General features: G+C 37.0%; 1 pseudogene; it reads right to left on the reverse strand.

Annotated features, from left to right (window-relative positions):
• Nucleotides 1-591: 591 nt before the first annotated feature.
• On the reverse strand, nucleotides 592-14990 carry LOC133306115 (probable WRKY transcription factor 70; annotated as a pseudogene).
• Between the last annotated feature and the right edge of the window lie 2109 nt (nucleotides 14991-17099).

A 17099-nucleotide genomic window follows, 5' to 3' on the forward strand; every position in this document is an offset into this window, starting at 1 on the left:
GTAATCAACTTGGTTAATAATAATGACGTCATAATTGAAAAGAAAAAGTTAGCTTCCGCATTTAATTGAGTTGCGCGTAATACTGTAATATGATAACAATCCGGGTTTCACGGGGTGTTACATGAGACTCCAAGAGAGCAAGAGCAAGCTTGGGAATTTCTTTATTTAGCCAATTTTAGGTTAGACATTTAACACAAAATTGAAAGCTTAGTATCTTGTGAGCATAAACCTCCACTTTGTTGTTCTTGAGGGGCTGTATTTTGTGAGTTCTTTCTTATTGAAATCTTCGACCTTCATGTTTGACATGATGCTAGGAGGGGTTGTTTTCTTGATTTAAAGGTTGGATAATCATCTCTAGATGATTTGGAAGTCATTGGTGGTAAGAAACTACAATTTAAACGGTTAGTTTTCAAGTTTTGATTCTAGGTCTTTTGCTGAATTTTGAGGTTGAAGAACATGTTTAAATGATTGATATATGACATGTTTTGATTGTGGAATATGTTGCTTGGTTGGTTTATAGTTGGGAACTAGCAAGAGTTTGCATAAAAAGCTTGTGATCCCACTTGACTCTTCATTAGTGCAATTCAACCATTACATGTTATGGTACTTGGAAATGTGTTTTGGTTTAATTAAATGGTGTTTAATGTCTCTTGGACATGATGTAGTTGAATGGAGTAACATAGAAGAGCTCGAAGAAGAAACAAGTTCCAAAATTATCTCGGGATTTAAAGGGCTTTTGCAAGTGTGGTACCTATAATATGTTGAACGGTACAATGAAGGGTCCTCTTGAATTCTCTGAACAAGTTTGATTGCTTCGCAACCCTCATCATACTTGTGAATACACCTGTAATAGCTACTGCACATATATTTCAATCATATTAGATTCCTCTTTCAAAAGAGCCAGGGCTAGAAAGACCAATTTTTTTGTGATAATGAAATATAAATATAGATATGAACATGGGCACCAACAACCATTCGTTTTGTAAGGAAGAGTTGATTCTTTTACCAAGTGCTCGAATCAGATTAATTGGATTTGTCATGAACCAATTAAGAAAAAAAATATGATGGATGATTTGAAATGGAAGAATACCTGAGATATTAGGCCTTCATTGTCATCTTTTGTCCATACTTTCTCCACCCATGGCCATCTTCAATCGGAATTGAGTTGTCCTTCTCCAAAGTTGGTGCAATTGATCTTATATAAAGACAAAAATACCAATTATACATAGATTCTTATTTAACTATTTTCACAGCTGATCTATTATCAACTAACTAAAATATTTACGAAACCATTAACGGTAAATCAAAATTAAGCCAATAATTACGTGATAATGATCATTTATGTATAATGGGCTTAGCCAAGATGCATTTAAGACAACAATTGGCTAATATAATGGCATTCAGTTTCGTTCATTATAGGGATGAAATAGCATGATTATTTTCACTATATCAAAAAGTATCAAAGGTGTATTGAAATAAAGCATATAAGTACTTAATATTTTCTTTTTGAAATAACTAATTAGGATGACTTAATCGTGATTAATACATATTATTTTTTATTTATTACCCTCATGCCTTAATGTTACATGTAATAACCCTAATAATTATATTCCATTATTTGATAATTAATGGATAATAGATGGTTAAATTAGTTGAAAAGCCAAATTACAAATTAAATCACTCTTCAAGGTAAAAGTGTAGTTAACAAGTGATGTATTAAATGTGCAAAATAAGTGAGACCCAAAATAAATTAAGTGTGTTGTACACCTTAGTTAAGCCTAAATAACTCACAATCATAGAATCATGAAGTTTGATTAGATGCCAAGAATTGAGGGTGAATTGCAATAATAAAATGATGCTAGGGGTAAGTGAGTTAAGTCACACTTAGATATTTTAATCACATATGACATTCTCTCTCCGCCCACCCTTTTCGTTCTCTTTTATTTTTCTTCCTTACCACCGTCGACCACCTCTCTTTCTTCTTCAAGAAATTTTTGGGATTTCCATTGTTGCTTCTTGAGTTCTTGAAGCTTGGAACCACCACTCACTTTGCTTTCCTATTGAAAACCCTAAGCCTTCCACCATTAGAGCTAGGAACCTAAGGAAGGAAAGACCTATTTTCTTCCCTTCCAAAGCCATTTTCGTGGGTCCTTGATGTGCAGCCATTGAAAGGGTTTTTGAGTCGCCTTGGAGCTTTGGAATCCTCCATTGAAAGGGGTTTTGGTGATTATAAGATAAAAGACCATTGTTTTTCATGAATTATTGAATTTCATGAATGAATATTTAGGGATTTCGTTGGGACTTTAAGAAATCTGAATATGGTACATGAGAATATGAGTTGATGATTAGAAACCTTGATTATGTTGTGTAGGAATATTGGTTGTGTTGTAGTTTAAGGAGGACTGGAACAATCCATGGAATAAGGTTGGGTATTTTGGAATCTTCAAAGAATTCCTAAGCTTCTAAACCTATATTTAGGTGAAATATTGGATTTTTGGATGATGGTTATATTAATGTGTTATTGATTAAGTTTGCACCTTATGAATAGGTTGGATTTGTATTGTGGATTGGGTGATATTGAGTTGGTGGTCAAGAGGAGCAAGAGAAATGCACCTTGAAGGAAAACTCTTGACCTTTGGGGTTTTTTCCACTTGTTGTTTGCTTGTCGGGCCGAGATATGCTTTGAGATATTATAGAAGCAAAAGTGTGCAAGGAGCAAAAATTACTATGAGGAGAAACTTTTTTCAAAATGCGCAAGTGCATGCGTCAAGCAATACAGGATTTTCAAAATGTCCTAGATTATCGTCCTCAGGGAACAATTATAAAAGTTGCGTTCAAAAAGAAAAAACAACGAAAATAAATAAACAAAAATGAAAGAATAATGGTCCTCGGTTAGAAATCACCAAAGAGAATTTTCTACTAGCTAGTTAAACAATGTTAACCACTCTAAGTAGTTGAATGCTGGGTATTTTCACCCTCTTGGTAGTTGAATCACCAAAGAGCATTTTCTACTAGCTAGTTAAACAGAATCGATATTTTCACCCTCTTGGTTGAACCTGCAATGTTACACGTTTCCTTAGCCAAATTATGCTCCCATCACCATTACGGTATATCAAAAATAACCTAAAGCAAAGGTCTGTTGCTACACGTTACTCTTGAAGTAAGAGTTGAAACTTAGGGAGATCATGTCTGCCTTTTCAGACGAGCATGCTGAAGGGATCACTAGCAAAAGTGATTTACACATGATTTTGCTCCTCTTTCTGGATATTTCTCTGACTCAGAATAAAATACCCTAAGATTTCTAATCTTGTTTCACACTGCTTTGTGAGGGTTTCGTCGACCAAGTGGTCCTGGGATGAGGTTGCAAACTAAAGAGTATTGCAAAATTAGAACATTAAACCAACGACCATCTCATAATTCATGAAAAGAAACGTGGTTCCATTACAAATTCATCCAAAGACAAAGAGAGCTACTTCTACCTCACCCTCAACTTACTAAAGAAAGTTAGCTCATGAGGAGCATGACTTAAACTGCTGTGAAAAATAAAAGACTGTGTTAAAATATCCTAAAACTCTAGGTTGAAGATGACGAAGATGATTTCTTTTTTTCGTGAATTGATCATCCTTTCTTTTTATATAAGGTTCTCATCTTCAATCTCAACCGCTTCTTAAATCCATGGTCCAGCTTTCTTCAAATCCTCTCCAATCACAGCACTGCTCCTTGCCAACTCAGCCCTATTGTAGATGTGGCCCCCTTCTTCTTTTTTCATTCTTTTTGTACGATATCTGCACAGTGAGGATGCTACCTCCACATTCCCTGCTGACGCTGACGTGGAGGCACTCTACTGGTTTCTTTTCTGGCACCTGTATTGTTGTATACTTTTTTGTCCCCCTTCAGCGCTTCAACCTCTCTCTTCTTCTAAGTTTCTCCTTAATTCAGTTGGGTTTCATTTAGTTGGGCTTTAGGTTTCCTGCAAGAGCAATCCGACCCATTAAACACATAAAGGAAAAGATTCAATCAAATTGCTCTAGTACTACTCTAATTCCCAAAATGCATATTGCTCCAACCCAATCTAATAGGTATTTGCTCCTGGGAGAAATAATAGAAGAAAAGTGAAGTTTATATATTAAAAATTTGGATTAAAGGAGCATCCAGACCATCAATGGACCTCTACTTTTGAGGGCCATCAACACCCTATAACTAAACATTGCTTGTCCCGAGCAATCCTGTATAGCCTTCCACCCTCTACATTCAGTGCGTGCTCCTTGCAAATTTTTAAAATGAGAGCCATCAACCCTTCTTCCAGTTATAATTTGGAGCATCCCACTGATTTGTAAGGTTCACTTAATCGAACTGGTGAGTGTGTGAATTGCTTTCTATTATGATTGCATCCGAAATGATTTTGTAAGTTGCACTGGCAAAAAGAATTGTTCTCTGACATCTTTGCTTTCCTTATAGGACAACTCCTCTTTTTATTTTCAGATCTTCTAAACTGGAATTCAATAACCCTTTTCATTGTATAGAGCTGACCTTTAACAGTGGCTCTTTGAGCAGCTCTTGCCCCTTTTTGATAGTTTCATATCACAATTGGGTGGACAAAAGGAGCAGACCGAATTTTCTTTTTTTTAGAACATTCCTTTTTTGGAGCAATTACGGAGCATAGGTGCAAGCATTCAAGATCAACCTTTTGTGCACTTAGTTCAGTTCATCTATGTGTTGCTCGAAATCATATGGATGGCTTTACTTTGCTTTCAGGAGTCACTGGTCTTTGGCTCTGTATTGGTAAATTTTCCTAAAACAAGCAGCAGTCACCAAATTTTCAAACAATTTCTTTCAAGGCATATTCAGACTAAACAGGATTTACAGGACAAAACAATTTTCAGAACTCTAAAATCAAAATAAAAGTTTGAGATAAACAAATCAGGGTGGTGAATCCCTGTTACACCGCAGATGTTTCAGACATAGAACAAAGAGCAAACAAAGAAAATTGGGCGAGCAAAACCCACCCCAGAAAATCAGGCATCTTTTATTGCTTCTAGTGGTAGAATGTCTGGGAATGGTGGAAATACTTGTTGTTCTCTGAATTTTTCCTTCCAAGTTTTATTGAACACCTTGTCCCGAGCTTTCACATACATCCAAAGATGGAGTTCTTTTTCTCTGGTGTTCTCCATTTCTTCCTTTAGGGAGCATATCTCATCGCTCCAATTGGCTTTTTCTTCAGCATGAGCCTTATTCTTCTCCAGAAAACTTTAGTTCATTGAGTTCATCGAATCGACCACCTCATTGAGCGTCTTTTTTATGTCTATATGCTCATCTCCTTTCTCTGTCGGATCTAGCTTTCTCTTCTTGGGGAGAGGTTCGACATTTCTAATCTTGTTCAACTCCTTCTACAAAGCCTCCCTTTTTGCCACAATTTGCATGTTCATATCTTTGAGATATTGGAGCTCTCCATAGAGTGTGTCCTCAATATTTTGAACTTGCAAGTCTAGAAGATCTTCTCCCATCCTCATCATGGTTTGAACAGTGATTGTTTCAGGAGCATCAACCAGGTGTTGTCTTTGTACTCTACCCGCAGTTATTTTCTTCAAAGGGGGCTTTCTTTTTCCTGGAGTTTCTTGTGGAGCCACGTCCTTAGCGCTCCCTGATGCCTCCGCCATATCTTCCTCATCTTCCTCAACGTCTTCCTTTTCCTCCTTCTCCTCTTCTTTGTCGCTATCCAGCCTTTCATTTCTCGCATCCGCTTCAGCGTTCCTTGATCAATGTCTGATGCTACTGGAATGGTTTCTTCAGCCTCCGGGTACTTGGTTTTCAAGCCAGCTCTGAGTTCAGACACTAAGCAAGGAAAGTAGAAAGGTGAGTTCTTTGTAGCAGTTGCGACCAATTGTTTATATATCAACCTTCCCACATCAAATTTCTTCTTGGTAACAATGTAGAAAACCAGCACTGCTCTCTCCCAGTTTACTTTGGTGTCATGGCTTATGGAAATTAGCCTGGAATTGATGAAATGCCTTCACACTTTTGCCTCGAACTTGAGAGATTTTATGGGCAAAGATTCCTTCGCGCCCCAAGTTGCTCCTTCCAAACATATTTCCTTAAGTACCTCAGTGGTGACACTTTCTTCTCCTCTTCTTGCACAATACTTCTCATAGTTGTCTTCCTCTTCTGGAACAATAATTGTGTTGAAAGCTTTGTTGATCTCTTTTGGTGTGAAATCCACCTTCACACCTTTGATGGTAAGTAATGAAAGCTTCCCCTTCTTGACTATTTCCAAGAACGCCATAGCAAGCTCAGTGCTAGCCTGTTGTGGTGGTTCAACAAACAGCTCCCAGCCAAGCTTCGTGATGTCATCAGCTAGCCATCCTTCAATTTCTCCATGTTTTTGGCTGATAATGGAGATGCCTCTCTCAGGCGTTATGGTTCGATTAGAGGTTGCGGGAACATACTTAAGTTTTTGACTCTCTCTTGTCCTCCCTGGTGTTGAGGAGGTGATAACTAACTTTGTCTTCTGTCTGGTCATTGTGTAAATGCCTTGGAGTTGGCTGGGTAGAACAAAGGATAAGGAATCAGGCTTGAAGATTGAGGAAGAATGGTTATAGGGTGATATAGAGAGAATTGGGTGGAATTTTATTGACAGGGAAGTAATGGATTGAAGGGATTGATTGGGCTTGAGTGGAGACAGGAGCGGTATTATAAGCTTGATAGGTGGTGATAAGCTAAGGATGTGAGGTACGATTTTCCTACTATAAGATTAATGCTCATCAGGAAAAAGTAACTGTTGCCTTTGCACTTCCTCTGCTGTAGTTACTTTTTGAAAACTGGCGCCGCATGGTTATGCAGAGAGTCAGTAATTGCTTACGACGTGGCCAGGTGGGAGTGGTGTAACTTTTGCTCCTTTATCTTTCCTAAAATGAAATGGAACAAAATTAAGAAATTTAATTCAAAATTTGAACAATAACATTTAGGCCAAAATGGATCCTTGAAACGTTGGAGGAATTGGTTCGGCCCATCCTAAATTGGATCCATATCTTAGAATGATCTCTAAGTACAGACCGCTCTTCGCAAAATATTTTGGGCTTAAGTTGCTCATTAGCAACCTAAAAACTAACTCCCTACAACATACATAAATTTTTATTGACAAATCTGACGGCTAAGTCAAAACAAAGATAAATTAAAGGGAAAGAAAGAAAGAAGAAGAAGAAAATGAAATTCTGGGTTGTCTCTCAGTAGCGCTTCGTTTATAGTCTTAGCTCAACTTTTTGCTCCCTGATTAAACATTCTCAGGTTCATCGAGAGGAAATGTTATCTCCTCTCGTTCTATAGCTCCCCCATTGTATCTTTTCAGTCTATGTCTATTCACTCTGAAAGTGCTTCCAGTTTTTTCATTTATAATGACAAATGCTCTATTGGGTTGTTGTAAATCCAAAGGCAAATGGCGTGCCTTACCAAATACAAGTTTGTAGGGGAGCATCCTATGAGTGTATAGTATGCGGTCCTGTATGCCCATAAGGAGTCATCCAATTTATTGGACCAATCTTTCCCGGTGGGGCTCATAACCTTTTCTAGAATTCTTTTGATTTCTCTGTTGGGAACCTCTACCTGCCCACTAGTCTGCGTTTGGTAGGGAGTAGGAACTTTATGATGAACACCATGCTTTTTTAGGAGGACATCAAATTATCTATTCACAAAGTGTTTTCCCCCATCATTGATGATTGCTCTCGGGGTCCCAAAGTGAGTGAAGATATTTTTCTTGTGAATTTCATCACCAATCTGGTATCATTCGTGGGAGTGACTATGGCTTCCACCCACTCTGAGACATAGTCAACTGCTATAAGTAAGTATTTACTGCTAAAGGAAGATGTTAAAGGTCCCATGAAATCCAGTCCCCATACATCAAATAATTTAATCTCCATTATAGGATCAAGGGGCATTTCATGTTTCCTCTTGATGTTCCATGTTCTTTAACACCAGTCACAGTTTTGAACAAACTTGTTAGCATCTTTAAACATGGAAGTCCAATACATACTTAATTGAAATACTTTAGCTACGGTTCTTGTCCCAGGGAAATGTCCTCCGTATAGGGAATTATGGCATTGCTCCAGGATTTGTCTGTTCTTCTTCTTTAGGAATACATCTTCGGAGTAATTGATCAGAGCACTTTTTAAAAAGTAAAGGATCATCCCAAAAGTACTTCCTTACTTCATGGTGGAATCTCTTTCTTCTTTGATAGCTCGAATGATATGATTATACTCCAACTTCCAGGTTATTCGCGATATCGGTGAATCAGGGAGCACTTTTCTTAGAGAGCATCATGAGTTGTTCATCAGGGAATGTTTCTTTGATTTGCTCCTTATCTTCCTGAGATTCTTCCTTTTCCATTTGAGATAGATGGTCTGCAACTGTAAGAACCCGCACTGTTAATTAAGGAAGTTAATTAACTAATTATGTGAAATTAGGAAATGATTCCATAATTGACCCTAATAATTATGAGAAGGCTTAAATAATTATAGGAAGTAATTATAATGCTGAAAGTCGCTTTTCTGACGAAAAGTGCAGATACCGATTCTGCTACTCGGTATAAATGCCTATCGATGAAGTATCTCGGAAAATTATGAAAAGTGTGTATATGTCACTAGAATAATATATAGGACTTGTAAAACAAGTTTCAAGTTAAAATAATGAGAGTTGGTGCCAGAACTGATACTGGCTATGGAAAGCGCGTACCGGAAAGGTGCTGCAAAAAAAAAAATGATAAATCTTGGAAAAATAGCTAGGTTCTGAATCCCAAATTAGAGATTAAAATTCTAAGCGTAGCTATAATTGTTTATACTGTGCGATTAATCTTGAGTGGGCTATAAATAGCTACTTGCACTAAAACCTAAGTCAGATTTTGATGTGTCTACGTAGAGGATTCTGATGCATTTGGAGCTGCCACCCTCCATTGCACTATTCCATTATTTTTCTTCTCTCTTGAAACCAACCAAGTCTTAGCCTTTTCTCTTGATTCTTCCCCTTCCATCTTGTGTGCACTTGAGAGTATACATTGTGAGGGAGAAAGACACATTCTTGCTGAGTTTAGCTTCTGAGTTGTGGTGTTTGGGGCTGAGTTTGTGAACTACCTTGATGGAGGCTTTGTTTATGTCTTTGTGGTGCCAAGAAGTGATCTTTTGGCTTAAAGGACCAAGCTTGGTGGTCAAATTCGTGTCTTTCATAGTCAGAACCTTGGTGCTGTGTAGAGGACTCCTTTTGTGTCTCATTTTCGGAGTTTTGGAGCCTTAGAGGTATTCATGATCACCTCTTTGTCATTTTGATGATTTAAGCTTGTTTAATTGGTTAAAAAGTAAAACTTGGATCATTTAATTAAAGGAATGTGTTTCTGAGTTCATAACATGTTAATGAATATCTGTTTATGGAGTCATTGGACTCCAAATCACGTTTGGACCCTTAAAAATGGGATTATGTAGAAGTCTGTTCGAATTTCTGCATTCTGTTGGAGAAGTATTCGAATACTTTTCGTGTAGTATTCAAATACTTGTCCACTGGTAATCGAATACTCCTTGCTGGAGTATTGGGATACTTTTCTGGGAAGAAAAGTATTCAGATACCTTTGAAGAAGTATTCGAATACTGAAGAGTATTCAAATACAGTGAGTTTTGGTATTCGAATGTTGTGGTATTCGGATACTTGGGGTGTTGGTATTCGAATACCTTGGTGAAAGTAATCGAATACTTTCTGGAGAGCTGGAGTATTCGAATACTAATCGTGTAGTATTCGAATACCTCCAGCAGAAACACCGTGGAATGAGTTAAAATGAGTCAGAAAGCCTTAATCACTTAATGTAATCTTGAGCAATGATTATTTATGATTATAAACAGATTGTGATTGTGCTGTTTGTGGGTTTTGAGCTTGTGTGGACTCTTGGCTTGGATTGTTAGCTTGTAAGGAAAGCTTTCGTGTCCTCGGTTTAGCTATTGTGTGGTTCCAGCATACCCCATGGGGGAATGGTTTATATGCATGATGTGTTTACATGCTTTGATAATTGAAAATGATGTTGAGCTTTATGTGCAAGGGCTTTTAATATGTATGTGATGTTCCACTTAGACGGTTAGCCTGAGTATATGGCGTCATACAAGACGGTGACACTGTGGGTGGATGCAAGTGGCGTTTTGCACTAGTGTGGGTAATAGACGTATTCCTGCATTCTCTGGCCAGTAGATTAGTTATAACGCACATGACATGATTATCTGCTGCATTGCACTATTTTGGAACTTATACTGTTGAACTGTTTTTGGAACTTATATTGCACATGTAAGTGAGCTTGGGGTGGAATATCCTTGAAGACCCATTGTCTTACTGAGATATCTGTTTAGAGATCTCACCCCACGTTTGGAGCGCTTATTTCAGGTTCAGGTAACCCAGGGGTTGAGACCTCTAGCGACAGGAGGCCGGAGCTTAGTTGATTGATGTTTATCTGCTTATGCTGAATATGCTTTGATGCTGGTTTATGTCTGTTGATATCATGCTTATAGCTTCATTTGATGTTATTGCTGAGACTCTGTTGATTATGTTGCTATTTGGTGAGCATGGGGATTGTCCATGCCACGTTGACTTGACTTTATGTTTTTTGTTATGAGTTGTATTAATGTATCAGGATATTGTCCGGACTACGTGTAGTAGACCCGTGACTTAGATACTCACTTATTTATCTTGAGGTATTTCAGTTAGCAGTCTTTTGCAATTTACATACAGGCGATGTTTTTATGAAATTGATTAAGTAATCAACTTGGCTAAGTTTAATGACGTCATAATTGAAAATAAAAAGATATTCTGCATTTTTAATTAAGTGTGGCTTAATACGATGGCATGTTAACAAACCGGGTATACACGAGGTGTTACATTTTATGGTATCAGAGTACTTTCTAGGAAAAAGTTTGTATGTATTGCAATAACTTAGGATGTTTGTTTGCGAGTCTGTCTTATGTGTTTGCTTTGAGAGGGTTTTACTATGATGATGCATGTGTGACCATATTGCGTGGGCCTGATCAACTCATTCTTTGTGTAACTTGTGCAGAGTCATGGTAAATCTTAGGAGAAAACGCGAGACGAACGAGGATCAGCTGGATCCTGTCCTGACTGCATTAGCTGAGATGCAGGCAGCTAGACTAGCCGATCAGGAGGCAACTAGATTGGCCAATGTGGCAATGATGGACGCCGTTCGGGAGGCGAACCGGAAAGCCACCGAAGATGTCCTTGAGGCAAGCAGACTAGCGAACATGACCATGATGAAGGTCATGTTGGAGGAAATGTGGGCTGGCCGCAATGAGGGTTAGTTCTCACTGCCACCACCTCCACCGCCGCCTCCACCTAGTCTGCAGGACAAGAGCCAGAGCCATGTTGTGGGCACTGGTCAACTCACAAGGGTGATGGAAGCCTATGTGGAGCCTACTGAAGACCGTGATGTGATTGATCGCCGGCTTAATGCTTTCACGAGATTGCGAGGCTTCACAGGGTGCCCGAGAGTATCATCAGTGATAGGGACCCGAAGTTCACATCTAGGTTCTGGGAGGCGCTGCAGGGAGCTTTTAGTACTCAGTTGAGATTGAGTACAACCTATCACCCTCAAACTGACGGACTGACTGAGCGGACCATCCAAACCTTGAAGGACATGTTGAGGGCTTGCACTTTGGAGCAGGGTTCAGCATGGGATAGGTACCTGCCATTGGTGGAGTTTTCGTATAACAACAGTTTCCATGCTAGCCTGGACATGGAACCCTACGAGGCATTGTATGGTAGGAGGTGTCGGACTCCTACCTGCTGGTCTGAGGTTAGAGACAAGGAGCTTTTCGGCTTGGACTTTGTCCAAGATACCACCCAGCAGATCCAGATGATCCGAGAGAAGCTGAAGCAGGCGCAGAATCGCCAGAAGAGCTACTACGATGTCAAGCATCGTCCACTGGAGTTCAGTGAGGGTGAGCACGTGTTTGTGAGACTTTCACCTGTCACCAGTGTTGGTCGGGCCCTCGGAGTGAGGAAGCTGAGCCCGCGATTCATTGGGCCATACCAGATCCTTGGTAGAGTATGACCAGTTGCCTACCGGTTTGCCTTGCCTCCGAACTTGGCCAACATCCACGACGTGTTTCACTTGTCTCAGCTTCGGAAGTACATAGCAGATCTTTCGCACGTGGTGCAACCGGATGAAGTGGAAGTTCGGGAGAACTTGAAAACTTCCGTCGAACCACTTAAGATTCTCAATCGTGGCGAGAAGCAGCTGAGGAGTAAGATTATCCCGATGGTCAAAGTGCAATGGACTAGAAGAACTTATGAGGAGTGTACTTGGGAACGAGAGGACGAGCTTCTCCGGCAGTATCCCGTCTTCTGAGACAGGTATATTCTGATTTTGAGGACAAAATCCTAAAAAGGTAGGGTGAATGTAAGAACCCGCACCGTTAATTAAGGAAGTTAATTAATTAATTATGTGAAATTAGGAAATGATTCCATAATTGACCCTAATAATTATGAGAAGGCTTAAATAATTATAGGAAGTAATTATAATGTTGAAAGTCGCTTTTCTGATGAAAAGTGCAGATACCGGTTCTGCTACTCGGTATAAATGCGTACCGATGAAGTATCCCGGAAATTATGAAAAATGTATATATGTCACTAGAATAATATATAGGACTTGTAAAACAAGTTTCAAGTTAAAATAATGAGAGCTGGTGTCAGAACTGATACTGGCTATGGAAAAGCGCGTACCGGAAAGGTGCTGCGAAAAATAAAATAAAAATATGATAAATCTTGGAAAAATAGCTAGGTTCAGAATCCCAAATTTGGGATTAAAATGCTGAGTGTAGCTATAATTGTTTATACTGTGCGATTAATCTTGAGTGGGCTATAAATAGCCACTAGCACTAAAACCTATGTCAGATTTTGATGTGTCTACGTCGAGGATTATGATGCATTTGGAGCTGCAATGCACTATTTTGTTGTTTTTTTTCTCTCTTGAAACCAACCAAGTCTTAGCCTTTTCTTTTGATTCTTCCCCTTCCATCTTGTGTGCACTTGAGAGTATACATTGTGAGGGAGAAAGACACCTTGCTGAGTTTAGCTTCTGAGTTGTGGTGTTTGGGGTTGAGTTTGTGAACTACCTTGATGGAGGTTTTGTTCATGTCTTTTGTGGTGCCAAGAAGTAATCTTTTGGCTTAAAGGACCAAGATTGGTGGTTAAATTCGTGTCTATTCATAGTCAAAACCTTGGTGCTGTGTAGAGGACCGCTTTTGTGTCTCATTTTCGGAGTTTTAGAGCCTTAGAGGTATTCATGATCACCTCTTTGTCATTTTGATGATTTAAGCTTGTTTAATTGGTTAAAAAGTAAAACTTGGACCATTTAATTAAAGGAATGTGTTTCTGAGTTCATAACATGTTAATGAATATCTGTTTATGGAGTCACTAGAGAAAAGTTTGCTAAGTTGCCTTAAAGGAACATGGGCACCATTTTAACCTGATATATTGATAAGAAGAGAAAAGTTTGCTGGCTTATCTGCTTTAATTACTCTGATTTTCTTTTTGGCTTAATGACATTATTAACGATAATACATCGGGTGCACACGAGGTGTTACAATACATGTCATTATCACAAGGAATTAAATTTTTATAACAATATTTAAAGAGGGAGACTACATTTACAACTTCTTTTATTTTACAACCTCTTACAATCACTTTTATAGTTGTTGGATCAAAATCAAATCTATTGCTACAAAATGACAAAAAATAAGACAAAAAATAAGAGCAATTGATTTGATTTTGATCCAACAATTATAAAATAATTGTAAGAGCTAATTGTTAGAGAATAGAGATTGTAAGTATAATTTCTCCTATATTTAAAGCTTTGCGATTTAGTTGCAAAGATAAACAATATAATAATTAAATTCAATGTACCTATACAGGTGGACACTATGTAAATTACAATAATTGAAAAGCTTTGAGACAAAAATCAAATTTTATTCAATTTAAAGATGGTAAGTTTCTTTTTTCTTTTTCTTTTTTACATGCGTAATGTTCGGAAGGGAGCAAATTATTTCATTTTATTATTAAAGCATGTCAATTGTCAATGAAGACTTCAAGTGATACTGACAAGTAAAATATCAATGAAGGATAAAGAATCATTTCAAGATCTTTGAACGGAAAATTCAGTTTAACTAAAGCATTAATTTATTTAAAAAATGACATAAAAAAATGCTTGACAGATGAGAGTTAAAACAGATATAAAATTGCTTACCAACAAAAAAAAACAGATATAAAATTAAATTTGGATTATTTCATTTTTCATAAGAACATGATAAATGTATATACCAAAGAGAAAGATACAAATTATTTCTGCGTTTGATTGGCTGGCACAAATTAATAGATCCAATAGTTTGAATGGATTTACAAATGTCACTCAGCTTTTATTTGAAAGAATTTTAATTTATACAAAAATATTATTTTTGTGGATGATTGGTAGGTCCCTTTAAAATAATGATTAATTTGCCAAAAATTGTGTCTTTATATCTTATAACTTAATTCTTTTACGTCATATTCTTGAAGAAAATTACAAGATCCAAAACCCATAACAATAATAATTTGCTAGGAAGGAAGGAATAATAATTCTTACTTTCTCTTGTAGCACCCTCTTCGATTTTTGTTGTTGAGAGTTTTGATACTCTTGCAAGTTTCATTCAGATCCTCTGGCTTTGTGCAGTTTGTGGAGGAAGAGAGATCTCTGATAGCAATAGGCGCCACCACCTCATCGGAGTTATCATTATTGGTGTTCAAGAGCAAGTAAAGGGTTTTTGTGAATAATCTCATTACATTACGAACAAGATCTTCAGCAAGTGGTAACACTGACTTTGACCCTTTCTCGTTTGCAAGTACTTCAAGTAATTCGCTTGTTATGTCACGCCCTCTCATTAGCTCTTCTTCCATTGCCTTCTGCCATTTGGAAATTGATTCTCCATTATTACTATCTTTTTTGGAAGTGTTAACACTTAACGTATTTGAAGAGAACTGATGATAGACACTGCCCTTTTAATGAAGATAGCACTTCCCCCACTTGCATATTTAAAAATTGCTGCACTATTTTTGAGGATATAGACAAAAAACTTCGTCAGCGGAAATTGAAAAGGTTTAGTTTCACGCGCCCAAGTGTTACGTGAAGAACACAGCCAATGAAAATAATCAAGTTAAGGGAAAGGGTTTTCTCTGCTTGGATGTGTCCAGAGAGTGGGCAGAGAAGTAGTGTGTTTGTTTTCATGGGAATGGAGGATGAACTCATAGGGCTTACTTCATGCTGAGAACACTGCCATCTTGAAGACAATAATACCCTTCGGTTTTGCATGTTAGGAGTGTGACAGGAGGAAACGTTTAGTCAAATAGAGTGAGGGTAATTCGGGAAATGCACATGAACGTGAAGACAACTAACAACCCATGTTATAATAATAATAATAATAAAGCGAGAAGTGTTTGCCATTTAAAATGATATAAGGTTATGTCATCTTAAGAAAGAGACTAAGACATAATTTTTTTTATTTAAATTAAAAATTAAAAAAAATCACTCATTTTTCTCTCTTATGATTTCTATTTTTCTGTGTCTATCTCTCTCTTAAAATGACATAACTTATGTCATTTTAAATGACAAACACCAAACCCATAAATAAAATATGTGTTCAAGACAAAATTTAAATCTTTTTAAGAAAAAGTTAAATATAAAGAAATGAAACTTATATTTTTATCTTTTTTTATTTTTTTCAGTGATTTATATCTTTTTTAAAATGATATAAATTTGTGTTATTTAAAAGAATATATATTTTTCTTTAATAATAATAATATTATAATAATTACAATAATAATAATTATTATTATTGCAAGTTAGCACGTTATGAATGTGACTGTAACTATTGAATTGTTAGTTTGATCACTCCATTACTGCTCTGATTGCCAAAGAAAGGGTCAATTTCATTGTAAGTGTACCTATTCTAGAGATTTTTGCATTTCGAAAAAAAAAAATTTGAAGTTGTCTGCTCAATCTTTGTTACAGTTATCTTGTAATATTCTATTAATATTTAATATGTTGTTATATAAGGGAATAAAACTTATGCTATTGTAGCAGAAGTTTTATTCTTCCAACAGACCTAACAATGAAGAGAAAGAAAAGTAAAATAGGTGAGAGAAAAAAAATGGTGGGCCCTAGCTAGCTTATTTGATGTCTCTGTTGCAAGAATAAAAGTTCTATTGCAACAGTAGAAGTTTTATTCCTTATATATACGGCATATCTTTTCTCATGTCATATGAGGTAACATCTCTTATGCCATAGACACAACAAGTGATGAGGCTCACTACTTGTTAAAATCAAAAAAACAAAAAGGGTAGCATGAATTTTGATTCTCACAATTTGAGAAAGTTGTCTCTTATTGAAAGAGAAAAAGCTGCAACCGTTAAGCAGTGAAAACAAACTAGGACATTGACTGTACTACAACTTTTTTTAAAAAAAAAATGTCGGGAATGCCAAAGTGTCAAACTCGTTGTTAGTGGCAACGAGTTTCAAATGCCACACGACACAATTTCTTAGGCCACAAACTCGTTGTCATTGGTAGCGAGTTTGGTGGTCAAACGAGTCAGAACGCTTAGTAGTGCTCAGGGACACGTGGCAGAGCCTGAGAAAAGTTTCTTTTAGACCACTCAACTTATTTTTTGCATTTTGGACACATGTCAGCGTCCTATACACTCGCTTCCTGTTGCAGCGAGTAATGTACTGGAAATCGATGCTAGAGTTTCTCTCTATTTAAACCTCACCCTTGCCCACCCCTCATTCGAAATTTCTCTCTATATCTCTAAGAAGTTTTTCTCTCCCTCTAAAAATTTCTCTCTTTCTCAAGGTTAGTTTCTCTCTTTTTCTAAATGTTTATATTATTTGTATTTTTAGTTAGGTTATAATTTGAAATCGTAGTATAGATGGTATAATTTTGTTATATGAGTTATTGTAGGGTATAAACACTACGATAGTTGACATGTTATTTTTTTAAATTAATAATTATAAATTTATTATTAATATTATTTAATTATTTTTT

Source organism: Gastrolobium bilobum, unplaced genomic scaffold, assembly GCF_033153095.1.
Source record: "Gastrolobium bilobum isolate Gb01-03AN ecotype WA unplaced genomic scaffold, APGP_CSIRO_Gbil_v1 utg1129, whole genome shotgun sequence".
In the NCBI taxonomy this organism is placed as follows: domain Eukaryota; kingdom Viridiplantae; phylum Streptophyta; class Magnoliopsida; order Fabales; family Fabaceae; genus Gastrolobium; species Gastrolobium bilobum.